Source organism: Pituophis catenifer, unplaced genomic scaffold (genome assembly GCF_029215685.1).
Source record: "Pituophis catenifer annectens isolate HBS135680 unplaced genomic scaffold, rPitCat1.0.hap2 SCAF_1, whole genome shotgun sequence".
NCBI lineage: Eukaryota > Metazoa > Chordata > Lepidosauria > Squamata > Colubridae > Pituophis > Pituophis catenifer.
Genome location: NW_027256881.1, coordinates 65,763,379 through 65,775,652, shown reverse-complemented (window position 1 = coordinate 65,775,652; position 12,274 = coordinate 65,763,379).

The following is a 12,274-nucleotide window of genomic DNA, read 5'->3' as shown; positions in this document are numbered from 1 at the left end:
ATACTAATTGAGTAATCTGCATGACAATTCACAAGAAAGTTGCATTGAATTATTAGAAAAATGTGCAAGAAAAATGTGCAAGATTGAAATCTAGGGCTGAAATAATGGATTTACTGAAAAATAGGCTCTGTTGAATATGTTTACTGAAAAATAAGCACAACTTATTTTCAAGAAAGAAAGCATAGGATTATAATGCACACTGCATAGGATAATATAATTATAATACTGAACAGGAAAACAATTTAAAATTAACTCAAGAAATAACGCAAACAAAACAAAATAATGCAAACAAAACAAAAGGAAAAATAGAAGTTCCAAATGTAGTAAAAACAAAGAAATTCTACAGTTGTGCTGAATTTAAAACAAACCTCTCAAAACATTAAATGTTGACATTCAGGCTTCATTAAAGAATGGTTAATAAGCAAACTCAAACCTTGTTTTATGTTAAAACTTGATATCTGAGCTGGGGAGAGTAGAGGTGCTTCTGCTATTGAGTTTCTGCAACTAAAAGCAGATGTCCTCACCTGAGCAAATCTTTTCCCTTTGTTCCAATAAAAGGAGTTTGTTGTCTTTCAGCTATGTTGAGATGTCTCTGTTTATTCTGTGTGTGTTCATTTGGGGGGAGTGTTTTCCATTTAAATATATTCACCTGATTTAATTGTGTTTATCTTAAAGATACCTTCAAAGATTTCAAACATCATGGTTTTTTGTTGATATCCTTTAATATTTATCTAGGAATAGGCTCTACGGGCCTTATTCCAGAGGTTGCTCTATTCTTTTTTAAAACTTTCACATAGATGCACACATACAAACTTGCAAATAAATATCTTCCCAAAAGTTAACAAACTAAAGACATAGCTACAGTAAGTTATTTGATATAATGATTATATATAATCATGTACATAGATAATGTGTTGGACCTGGTCTTTGGGTGTTAAGTGAATTTCTTTGTATGGGTAAACTGTGTATACATGTACAATGACAATAAAGTTATTATTTTGTTATTATTATTAGAGATGTTAAGCAATGTAATGCTGGAATTATTTAATGAACTTTTATTGAAAGCAAAAATGCCAGACTCGTGGATAGAGGCCTATGTAACACTCATACCTAAAGAAGATTCAGATTTTAAATTAATAAAAAACTATAGACCGATTTCATTGTTAAATGTGGATTATAAGATTTTTACTTCAATAATGGTGAACAGGCTAAAGAGACTATTAAATGAATTTATTCATATGGATCAAAATGGATTCTTACCTAAAAGGCAAATTAGAGATAATATGAGGATAATTTGGAATACTTTGGAGTATTATGAGACACACTGAGAAAAACAAATGGCAATGATATTTCTCAATGCACAGAAAGCTTTTGATAATGTGAACTGGCAGTTTATGATAAAGCAACTACAAATAATGGATTTTGGGGAGAGATTCATGAATACTGTAAAAACAATATATAACAAACAATCAGCCAAGATAATGATGAATGGAGAGATCACAGAAAAAGTTAATATAACAAAAGGAACAAGGCAAAGATGTCCGCTATCCCCACTGTTATTCGTATTGACTTTAGAAGTGTTAAATAAAAATATAAGACAGAATGAAGAAATAAAAGGGATGAAAATTAAAAAAGAGGAATATAAATTACAAGCCTTTGCAGATGATTTAGTATTTATTCTGGAAGAACCACAAACAGGACTTAAACTACTAAAACAAATAGAAGAATATGGAGAGGTTGCAGGTTTAAAAATAAATAAAGAAAAAACAAAAATATTGGTGAAAAATACTACAGAAAAACAAAAAAGAATTAATGGAAAAATTAGACATACAAATTGTGAAAAAAGTAAGATATTTAGGAATACAACTAACTTCAAGATGTGCAACGATAAAAGAGGACAATTATTATAACTTAAAATTGAGAAAGATTTGGAAAAATGGAAAACCTTGAAGTTATCACTCATGGGGAAGATTGCAATAATCAAAATGAACATATTACCGAGATTATTGTTTCTATTCTATTCCAATAAAAATTGAAAAGACCTATTTTCAACACCTCAACAAAACAATGCTTATCTGGCAGGGGAAAAAGGCGAGAATTAATATAAAGATGTTACAAGATGCAAGAATAAGGGGAGGTTTTGGACTGCCAAACTGGGAATTATATTATCGGGCAGCAGCATTGACTTGGATGAAGGAATGGATTGAATTAAGAAATACAAGATTACTAACTTTGGAAGGACATGATTTACAATTGGGATGGCATGCATTCTTATGGTATGGCAGAAGTAAGATACATATGTATTTTCATAGACATTAAGTAAGAAATGCATTGTTAGTGTGGGAGAAATGTGTAGAGATAAATACTATTTGAAAATATGGTTCCAATATGGTTATCAACAATAGAAGCATTGATATACCCAAACATGGTTAATTTTGGAAAGATTTTTAGATATAAAGATTTACTTACAGGTAAGGGGGAACTGAAAGGGAAACAAGAACTGGAAGAACAAGGGATTGTGATAGACTGGTATATGTATATGCAAATACAAGCAAGATGTGAAAAAGATCTAAGATTATATGGCTTTTATTTAGAAATGACAGATCTGGATAGGATACGGTAACAGAGGATAAAATAATCAAAAATTTGTTGATGTATCCTATGAAATTCTTGGGCATGGTACCAAGTGCCCCAATGACAATGGGTATCACTGTTACATGTTTCATCCATAGCCGTGTAGTTTTGATGGCCAGGTCACGATATTTCATGATTTTTTCCAGTTCTTTTTCTTCGATTCTGGCATCTCCTGGTACCGCGATGTCAATAAATTGTACAATTTGGTTTTCAACAACTGAAATATCTGGCATGTTGTGTTCCAAATGACGATCCATCTGTATTCGAAAGTCCCACATGATCTTCACTTTCTCATTTTCTATAACTTTTTCCACTTTATGTTCCCATGACTTTTTGGATACAGGTAAGTTGTATTTTTTACATAATGACCAATGGATTAATTTAGCAACTCGGTCGTGTTTAGCTTTGTAATCAGTTTGTGCGACTTTGCTGCATTCACATATTAAATGTGAAACAGTTTCAACTTTGTTGTTACAAAGTTGGCAGTTTGACTTGTCGGTGGATTTTTGTATCTTTGCTTTCATGGCATTAGTTTGTAGTGCTTGTTCTTGAGCAGCGAGTATTAAACCTTTTGTTTCTTTTTTGATGGTTCCCATCTTAAGCCATGCCCATGTAAAGTTGTCATCACATTTTCCTTCAATGTTTTTCAAGTGCTGTCAAAGCTTTGGTTTTCCATCTATTTAATCTGTAATCCAGCTGTTTTTCTTTATATTCTGCCTTTGTTTCTGTTGTTTTTATAATGTTCTCCGTTTTCACAGCCTGCAGCAATTTTTCTGAACTTTGGTTCACATAATCATTCAAACTTTGTTTTTCTTCTACAGTTTGATGGATTTGCAATAGTCCTCTGCCCCCTATTTTCCTTGGCAGGTACAACCTATCAATGTCACTTTGTGGATGTAAAGCGTGGTACATATTCAAAAGTTTGCGTGTTTTCCGGTCCAAGTTTTCCAGTTCAGCCAAAGTCCAGTTAATGATTCCAGCTGAGTAGTGTATCACTGGAACTGCCCATGTATTAATGGCTTTAATTATGTTTCCAGCATTTAGCTTTGATTTTAATATTTTGCTGACCCTCCTGATGTATTTCTTTTGCGTTGACTCTATTATTAGTATTAGTATTAATTAAAGAGAAAAGAATAGAGCAAATGACACAGTGTATGATATTAAATCAGTTAATGTTAAAAATAATGGAAGAACTTTTGACATACTTAGAAAGTGTTTCTTTCCTCGCCAGTATCTCTTATCATTCAGCATATCAGCCAATAATCAGCTATCCTGCCTGGCACCCTGACTCCATTTTCTTTTTCCTATACTATCAGCAATAGTTGATAGTTTCTTTGGTCTCTTGGGCTTGAATGAGCTTTTATTCTTCCATGGAACTTAATACTATTTGTCAAATATCTGTTGGTGAAAACTCTTAAGAAAGTTTAAACATTCCATAATATTGATTGAATGCCCTCATGGGGGTATTAACTCTCAAACACATAGAGAAATATTATATAACATAGCATTCATCTATTGACAAAGAAGCATAGAGGAATGCATCCAGGGCACTGCGCTGCACACTCAAGCCATGGGGGTGGTCTCTGCAGTCAGCAGCTCAGCAAGGAAGCCATGAGCAGTTTCTCAGAGAGTTCCAGCCAAACCTGAGGTCCTTCCAGTTCCCGTCTCTTTTTGGAAGAGAAGCAGTGATGGTGGGGAGCATTTCTTCAGCAGCCACTAAGTTGGCAGAAGCAGATCTGTTTGATGCTAGGAGAACTGGTATGAAAAATACTTGTTTTCCCTCTCTCTCTTGCCAAAGTGGGCAAGAGAAGGAACAGGGAGAGAAGAGGGGTAAATAGCTCCTATCACTTGAGAGTTGATAGAATATTCATTTCCACATCCCACCCTATGTCTACAGTAGTGGTGGGGAGAAGATGGGGTGAGTCTATCCCCCTGCCTCTTTTGCCCTGGATGGCAGAGGAAGTGGAGAGGTAAGTGACAGAATGACACTCGTGTCAGGATTCTGATCCCACAAAGTGATCCCTCTGTGCGCTTGGATAACTGATAGTGGAAGTTATCTGAGTCTTCTTCTGCCAGTTATTGACATCAAAGGAAATAGTTTCTCACCATTCATGTGTGTATCTGATGTGGACAGAACCTATTCTATGATGCCATTTGGTATTCCTTCTTTTTCACTTTTGATAAAAGCTAAAACATTTTAAATTACATTTCTCTGTGCTGTAAAGTACAACCTTTAAGTCTCCATAGGGCTATTTAAAATAATTATCTGGCTGATTGAATGTGGGATTACTATATTTTATTTCTCATTTGGGATTAGCAGTGACACAATGACCATCATAAAATCAAATTCAATTTCTTCATGGGAACAAATACTTAGAAATAGGAAATGGATGAATGACAGGAAAAGGAACAAATGTTTTAAAAATCACTATCTAAAATCCTGGCTGTTATAATTAGATTGATAATGTGTCAGGGATGTTTTTGTCAATAGAGTTGCACATATGTTGGTTGGGAATTTTGCAAGTTGCATCCCAGTATATTTGGAGGGTGGAAAAGATGCCATAGACACAGGGTGCACAATTTCTACTGGGCACCAGCTTTTGAATGGCATGCAGAGACCATACTACAATATGCCAGGGCCATATAAATAAGTAAAGTGGGTAGGGGAAGAAAATTCTATTAAATGAAATATTGATATAATTATTTACTTAAATTTTTTAACTCATATGTAGCAATTTCCCACATCTATTTACCATTTGGTGGATTGCCAGATTTTAATTAAGATATGTGAACGCAAATAATAATCCATTCTTTCATATATATTCTTTCTCCATACCTTCACGAGTATATATGAGGCACCAAGATGAGGGAGAGAAAGGCAGTGTGATTGTTTAGGATTGCTAGTGTTCAATCAGACTCAAATGGTGGTTCTCAGCAGGCCTGTAACTTCTTGTCCTACACCCTCAGATGCTTTGGAGAATAGGTTGACCCCCTCCCCTCTGTGACAGCCTCTCAGATATTGGAAGATGCTATCATCATGTCATTCCTAGTCCTTCTTGTTGTTAGATTAGACATATCCAGCTCATCTGTTTTAGTCAGCATTGGGTTTCAAATCCCATTGCTACCGGTTTGCTTGTGAGCCCATGTGTGCATGCACAGAGACATCCAGGTGGGTGAGCGGAGCCTCCCACCACCACCACTACTTCACCAGGGTGAACCGGTAGCAATCTACCACTGGTTTTAGCCTCCAGTCCACTAATTATATTTGTTGCTCTTCTCTGCACTCTTTCAGGAGTCTCAACATCTTTTTTGTATTGTACACAAGCGTGGCCTTACTAGTGCAGTATAAAGTGGTACTAACACTTCATGTGAGCTTGATATTTAATCCCTCTGTTGATGCAAGCCAGGACTACATTGGTTTTTCGGGCAGCTGCAGCACATTGCTGGCTCATACTTAAATGATTGTCCACTAGGACTCCTAGATCCCTCTTATGCTTACTGCTGTTGAGCGTGGTACCACCTATTCTCTACTAGTGTATTTCGTTTCTCTTGCCTGAATATCTGCTATATTTACCCAGGCTAACCCATGACATAAACATAGTGTCAACTCATGAAGCATTCCTGACCTGCTCTTGAGTTGTCATAGGCAGGGGGATGGGGAATTGAACCTCGCAGCTGCAGCAAGGAACTGGCCCTTTAGTCAAAACAAAACACATTCCAGCCGGCAAACATCAAGGCCATCTCCATGGAGATCCACAGTGGCCAGAGGGAGTGGCTTCTACAACCCACAAAATTGCTTCATTGGGGAATGTGACTGATGACACACCTTGGGGGGGGGAGGGGGAAACAGGGTCAGAGCCAAAGCACAAATTAAGTGAGGTCAGAGTTCGGTTCACTTGGTCCGTTCCGACATGACACTTCTAATAAATAACTGGATTTCTTTTGAAGCTTGGCTTGAGGCTCATGATTTAATTAGGGCATCGGTTGGAACCCTGACACATAGTGTGTTGCTTTGGTGCAAAGAACTGAGCAATACTTAAAATATGTCCTTCTTTGATCAACCTTAACAAAACTCCAGCTGCTACAAAAGCCTTCTGCTATATCTGAATGTTGCTACCAAAAAAAAAAAAAAAAAATTCCAACGCCCAGTTGACCTTTCTGAGATATCAGAATAGAATGCATTTTGTATTTTTTTTAATTTTCCAGTATTTCCATACTGGAAATATCTGAATATTCTCTTTCAAACAAAAGTATAATGACTACATCGTAAGGTCTTTTTTACTAGACACCAGAAATAGTTAATTCATGTTTAAAACTGTTTCAAACTGTCTAATACAGTTTTACGTACTGAACCTATGTCACTGTCATTCATGGGGAGTGGGGGTGTCAAGAGGCAAGATAACAGCCACAGAAGTGCAACTGAAGCCCTACTCCTTTGTAGTTCCTGCAATATTGATACACATTGTCTCATCCCTCTGCAAAGGCTGTCTTGCAGTTTTTAATCCTCTTGTGGAAACCACTGTCTTACATTAAAATATTTTGATTACAGAGGGTTACTATTTTAATGGCATAGCAGTAGATTTTACAATGAAGTTATATTTCAGGAACAGTAATTAAATATTTGCACCTTTCACTAGAGCACAGGTAAACATGATATCTCAGTTGTACCTTAAATGGCTTTAAAATCTTCATGGACGGAAGAGATTGCGATGATATTTCAGGTCTTTGACATCAGCATTAATGGTCCAAGAACCAACAACAGTGACACATATATCAGGGAATTCAGTATATGGCAATGGCATATGTTTCTTACTGGTAAGAACTGGTATAGGGCACCCAACATTCTTAATTTAAAAATGGTTTTAATATACATGATTCTTGAAAAGCTTTACTTACATGTCCCTGACCACATATTAACTCTACCAGACTTTTTACATGCTTGCTTTTATTAGAACTTCTAATTAAGGTATATTAAATAATTGAGATGGTATCCTTCTGTATCAGTAATTTCTTCTTCAATTAAATTTTATCTTAGGTTTTAATAACTCCCTTCTCTACATACAATACTACTGAGTAATTAGCCTCAGTTCCATTTCATTTCAATGAAATAAACAAGCAATGTGATAGTTTATTAATTTTTTCCTAATAAAGAATAACAGTAGAGTACTCTTGAATCCTATGAGTAAACGCAAATTGAGTGTGAATAGCTTTAATAGTAATGAGAAAAATGTTCTGCTTCTGGAAAACATTGTTGCATGCAATTATAAGGCCATATATGAATAAGGAGATCTTTGATTAAAAACACAACTCCTTTATAAGCCCAGGATTGAGAGCTATCTTTTAGCTTCTCCTCTGATTCAATTTCTAGAGAGGGTTGGCTGAGCTAATAATACAAGCCAACCTTAAAAGATTGTTTTTGAGATTGTTGGGGGCAGAATTGATACAGGTAATCCTTGATTTACAACTATTCATTTAGTGACCCTTCAAAGTTACACTGGCAGTGAAAAAAGTGACTTATTGTGTTTTTCCATTTACATTGCAACCCCCCCCCATAGTCACATGATCAAAATTCAGGTGTTTGACAACTAGCATGTATTTATGACCTTTGCACTGTTCTGGGGTCATCTGATCACCATTTGTACACTTTCCCAGCTGGCTTCCGACAACAAAATAAATGGGATTCACATAACAATGTGAACAATGGCATGATTCACTTAACAACTGCAGTGATTTGCTTAACAATTATGGTAAAAAAGGTCATAAAATGGGGTGCAAATCACTTAACAACTGTCTTGCTTAGCAACAGAAATGTTGGGCTTAATTTTGGTCATAGGTTGAGGACTACCAGTATACTGTAGCTTACAACTACATAGAATTTTAAATCCTATAACTATCACCACTGATCACTTCTAAGGAAGAGAAAGATTTAAAATACAAGCGTGGGCAGGGTGAAGCTGATCCATTTCTTCACTTATGCTCTTCTATTAAATAATATTGATGGGAAAAATTCTTTTTCCCTTCCCTCCTAAATTCAGACTGTTGACAAATTTCCTCCAGTTGAAGTTGCTATGGAATTGAGAAGAGCACTGTTGACAGATGATGGCATACATAGGTAAAAGTACAGTACCTCAAATCTTGTAGTTGAAGTTACTCTTGTATGATGGTACTCCTGGTGCAAATGTAGGGAAATTGTAGCATGAGCCATTTCCTGTGTTAGCATCATTCCAGGATTATTGCTTATTGTGAGAATCTGCTTCAGGTTGGGTGTTATTGATATGTAAGTAAGAGCCTGCCACCTAGTGCCTGAGAAGGTATAGTGTCATTGTCCATTGGGCTCTGCAATAGCTTATTCATGTGTTTCAGTGTCATGAGCTGTGGATAAACAAGAGTGTCTGTTTTTATAGTTTGTCTTTCTTAACAAGTCTTTCCTGGAAGTTGATGTGGTTCAGCTGATATTTTTGTTGGTTTTATTGAATATTATTCAGTCTTCTGATTGCCAGGTTTAATCCCATTATTTCAGTATCTGTCAAGTAGGTCAAAACAGATGTGGTTATAGAGCTTAGCAATGAATGCTAGATTTAATCATGTCTTCTGGATGGAATTTGGAAATATGTAGATATGCTTGACAAACTATAGGTCTCTTCTATTTATCTGCCTATTGTGTAGCTGTATTATGACATTAAGGAAATGGTTTGATTCTGTAGTTCAGTCTAAACTAAGGTTGATGGTGATAGCGAAAGTCACTAAGACTATGATCGAATCTGAAGAAATATTAATTTCCCTTTGACACTCAAGTGAGTGTTTTGAGCATATTCAGATTGGAATTTGTATTTATAAACATTATCAAGAGTAGATGTTTCAGTTTAATGCATCCAAATTCATAAAATGTATAGGCTTCACATTCCACACCTTTATAATAATTTGAAAACACCCCCGCACAATTATTGTAGATACAGTATGCCTCTGTATTTCTATTTTTTTCACAGTCAAGATGGCTTGAAACAACAAAGAAAATTCAATAATAAAGCATCATTAAAAATTAAAATGCTGATTAAAACAAACATTGAATTAAATAAAGTATCAAATAAAAGCTTAGTGGATATTAATAAGCATGCACTGATTTTTACCAGGAAGAGCATAAAATATACGAAACTCAATACAATGGCACGTCGGTCAATAAAATGTTAAAATGGTATTTTAAGATCCAGAGTAATTGTCCTCTCAATATTAAAAAATATCTAGTCCTAGGAGGAAAAAGAAATGGTTTTGGAGACAGAGTGAATTCTTTGCTTTGCAGATTGTTGTTTCAGAGATGGACCTGTTTCTTTGCCTACAAACTATAATCACTGATCATGTTTTTTATTCACGTATCTTTTCCATTTTTAGGACATGGAAACTCTCACTCGAAAGGGGGAGATTCAAGCAGTGGTAAAATAACAAAGAATAGGGGCAGGCAGCTACTTCCTCCTGCCTCTAATCTCCAATTAAAGTTGCCCCTTTTTGAAGCAGTTGATACCATTTTTCTTAACATTTGCTTATAGACAGGGTGTCTGCAGGAAAAAACCTATCAAGGTGGCAGCTGGAACAGTGGGATCAAAACTCCTTCTGTGCTGCACATAAAAATTGGTATAGCAACCTATCTTAGAACTGATAATTAAAATATTGAGCTGGTGAGTAGTTCCTGCATTCTGGTTATCAACTATCAACAATAAATGAACCAGCGGTCAAGAAATATGTCACAGACTAACACTTAGCACAGAGGTAATAAAATCTTGGAAAAGATATTCACATGCTGTGACATGCTGAGACACAGTCAGAAGCATGCAGGAAATGGTTTTCCCTGCGACACTGTGAAAGCTGGACATTGAAGAGTAGGATAGACAGTGTATTGAAACTTTTGAACTATGGCATTGGAGAGGACTTCTGTGAAGAGCATGGATAGCCAAGAAAATAAGGCAATGGGTTATAAAATAAATCAATTGGGATTCCTTGCTCAAAGAACAATGATGAGGCTCAGATTGTTGTATTCTGGTGTTGTGGTCTGCAAGCAGCCTGTGGAGCTGGCAGCAGAGTCGGACAGTGATGAGTCTGAGGAAGAACATGGGCCAGTCCTGGAGGCTGGGGAAGGCCCGGATGAGGGCTCTGTGTCAGAGGCAGAGATGGGGCCAGGGCCATTGGGGAGTGATGTGCGGACTTTGGAGCCTCCAGAGGCTGACAGTAGAGAAGCAGAGGAACAGGAGGAGCCTGTTCCTAGTGCACGTATGAGAAGATCTGCCAGAAGGCAGGAGCAGCTAAAGCAGACAAGATGACTCTGGAGTAGGGCCAAGAGATGATTGGCCCCTCCCATAAGGTTTAAAAGACCAGCAACGGCTCTTTGCCTCTTTGCCTGAAAACAACCGTTGAGAGAATTGCTTCTTGTTTGACTGTAGTTATTTCTTCTATTCCTGAACTGTTGCCAAGAAAAGCCTTTGGCAGTTTGCCTAATTATCCCAAGGTCAGAGATAAACTGAAGGTGTTTTGAGAACTTTGATTTCATTTAATTTGGAATAAGATGAGAATGAGTTAATTCTCAGCTGTTTAAATAAAATCTGTTTGTTTTTGGAACTGTTTTGCATTTAATATTAACTACGTGGGCCTGGGTCACAACATCTGGACATATTTTGGCAAGAATAATTCTCCTGAGAAAAATATAATGCTGGAAAAGGTGGAAAGAAAAAAAAGGACAACAACCAACAGCAAAATGGATGCACTTGATCATCGAGGTGGTGGATACACTGTTGGGAGATGAAGGGCCAGACTGGGAACAGATCATCCTGGACAATGTCTTGTCTATGTGGCGGCTAAAAGACATACACTGACCTAAAGACATACAATCAAGAGAAATACTGTTTGCTTCTGGATAAAAACTTCCATTTTCAGATATGGTCCTCTAAAAAGTTTAAATCAAAGAGGCACAATTATAAATATAAGCATTATTTGACTTTGACTTTGGTTAGCACTCTGAGTGCTTCTGCAAAATGGTCCTGTACTATGCAGTTCTGTATGAGCATATTGGCAAAAAATGTAAAATAATCTGCATAGTTACGTATACCTGTGCTGATCACTGGAAAAATCTTTTTTATTTCTTTCTTTCCCTCCTTTATTATTTTTACAAATAACTCAATGTGGTGAAAACATCCAACACAAGTTTCTCCCCCTGGGGGGAGGGGGGAGGAACAACAACCCTGTGAGGTGAGTTAGGCTCAGAGAGAGAGTGACTGGATCAAGGTCACCCAACTGGCATTCTGACTGAGTCAGGATAGTCTCTGGGTTTCTACCATAGTGCCTTAATCACTAGCCAAACTGGCTAGTATATGAGGGACTATTTAAATCAGTGGTTATCTATGTGGTTGCTAGGTGTTGAAAGTTACTTGATGGCAAATACAACACACCAATCAGCCAATAGGAAGGCACCACATATACACGACTAACAGAACAGCCCAAAGCCAGGGGTGAAATCCAGCAGGTTCTGACAGGTTCTGGAGAACTGGTAGCAGAAATTTTGAGCAATTCGGAGAACCGGCAGTGGAAATTTTGAGTAATTAGAGAACCAGCAAATACTACCGCTGGCTGGCCCCAGAGTGGGGAGGGAATGGAGATT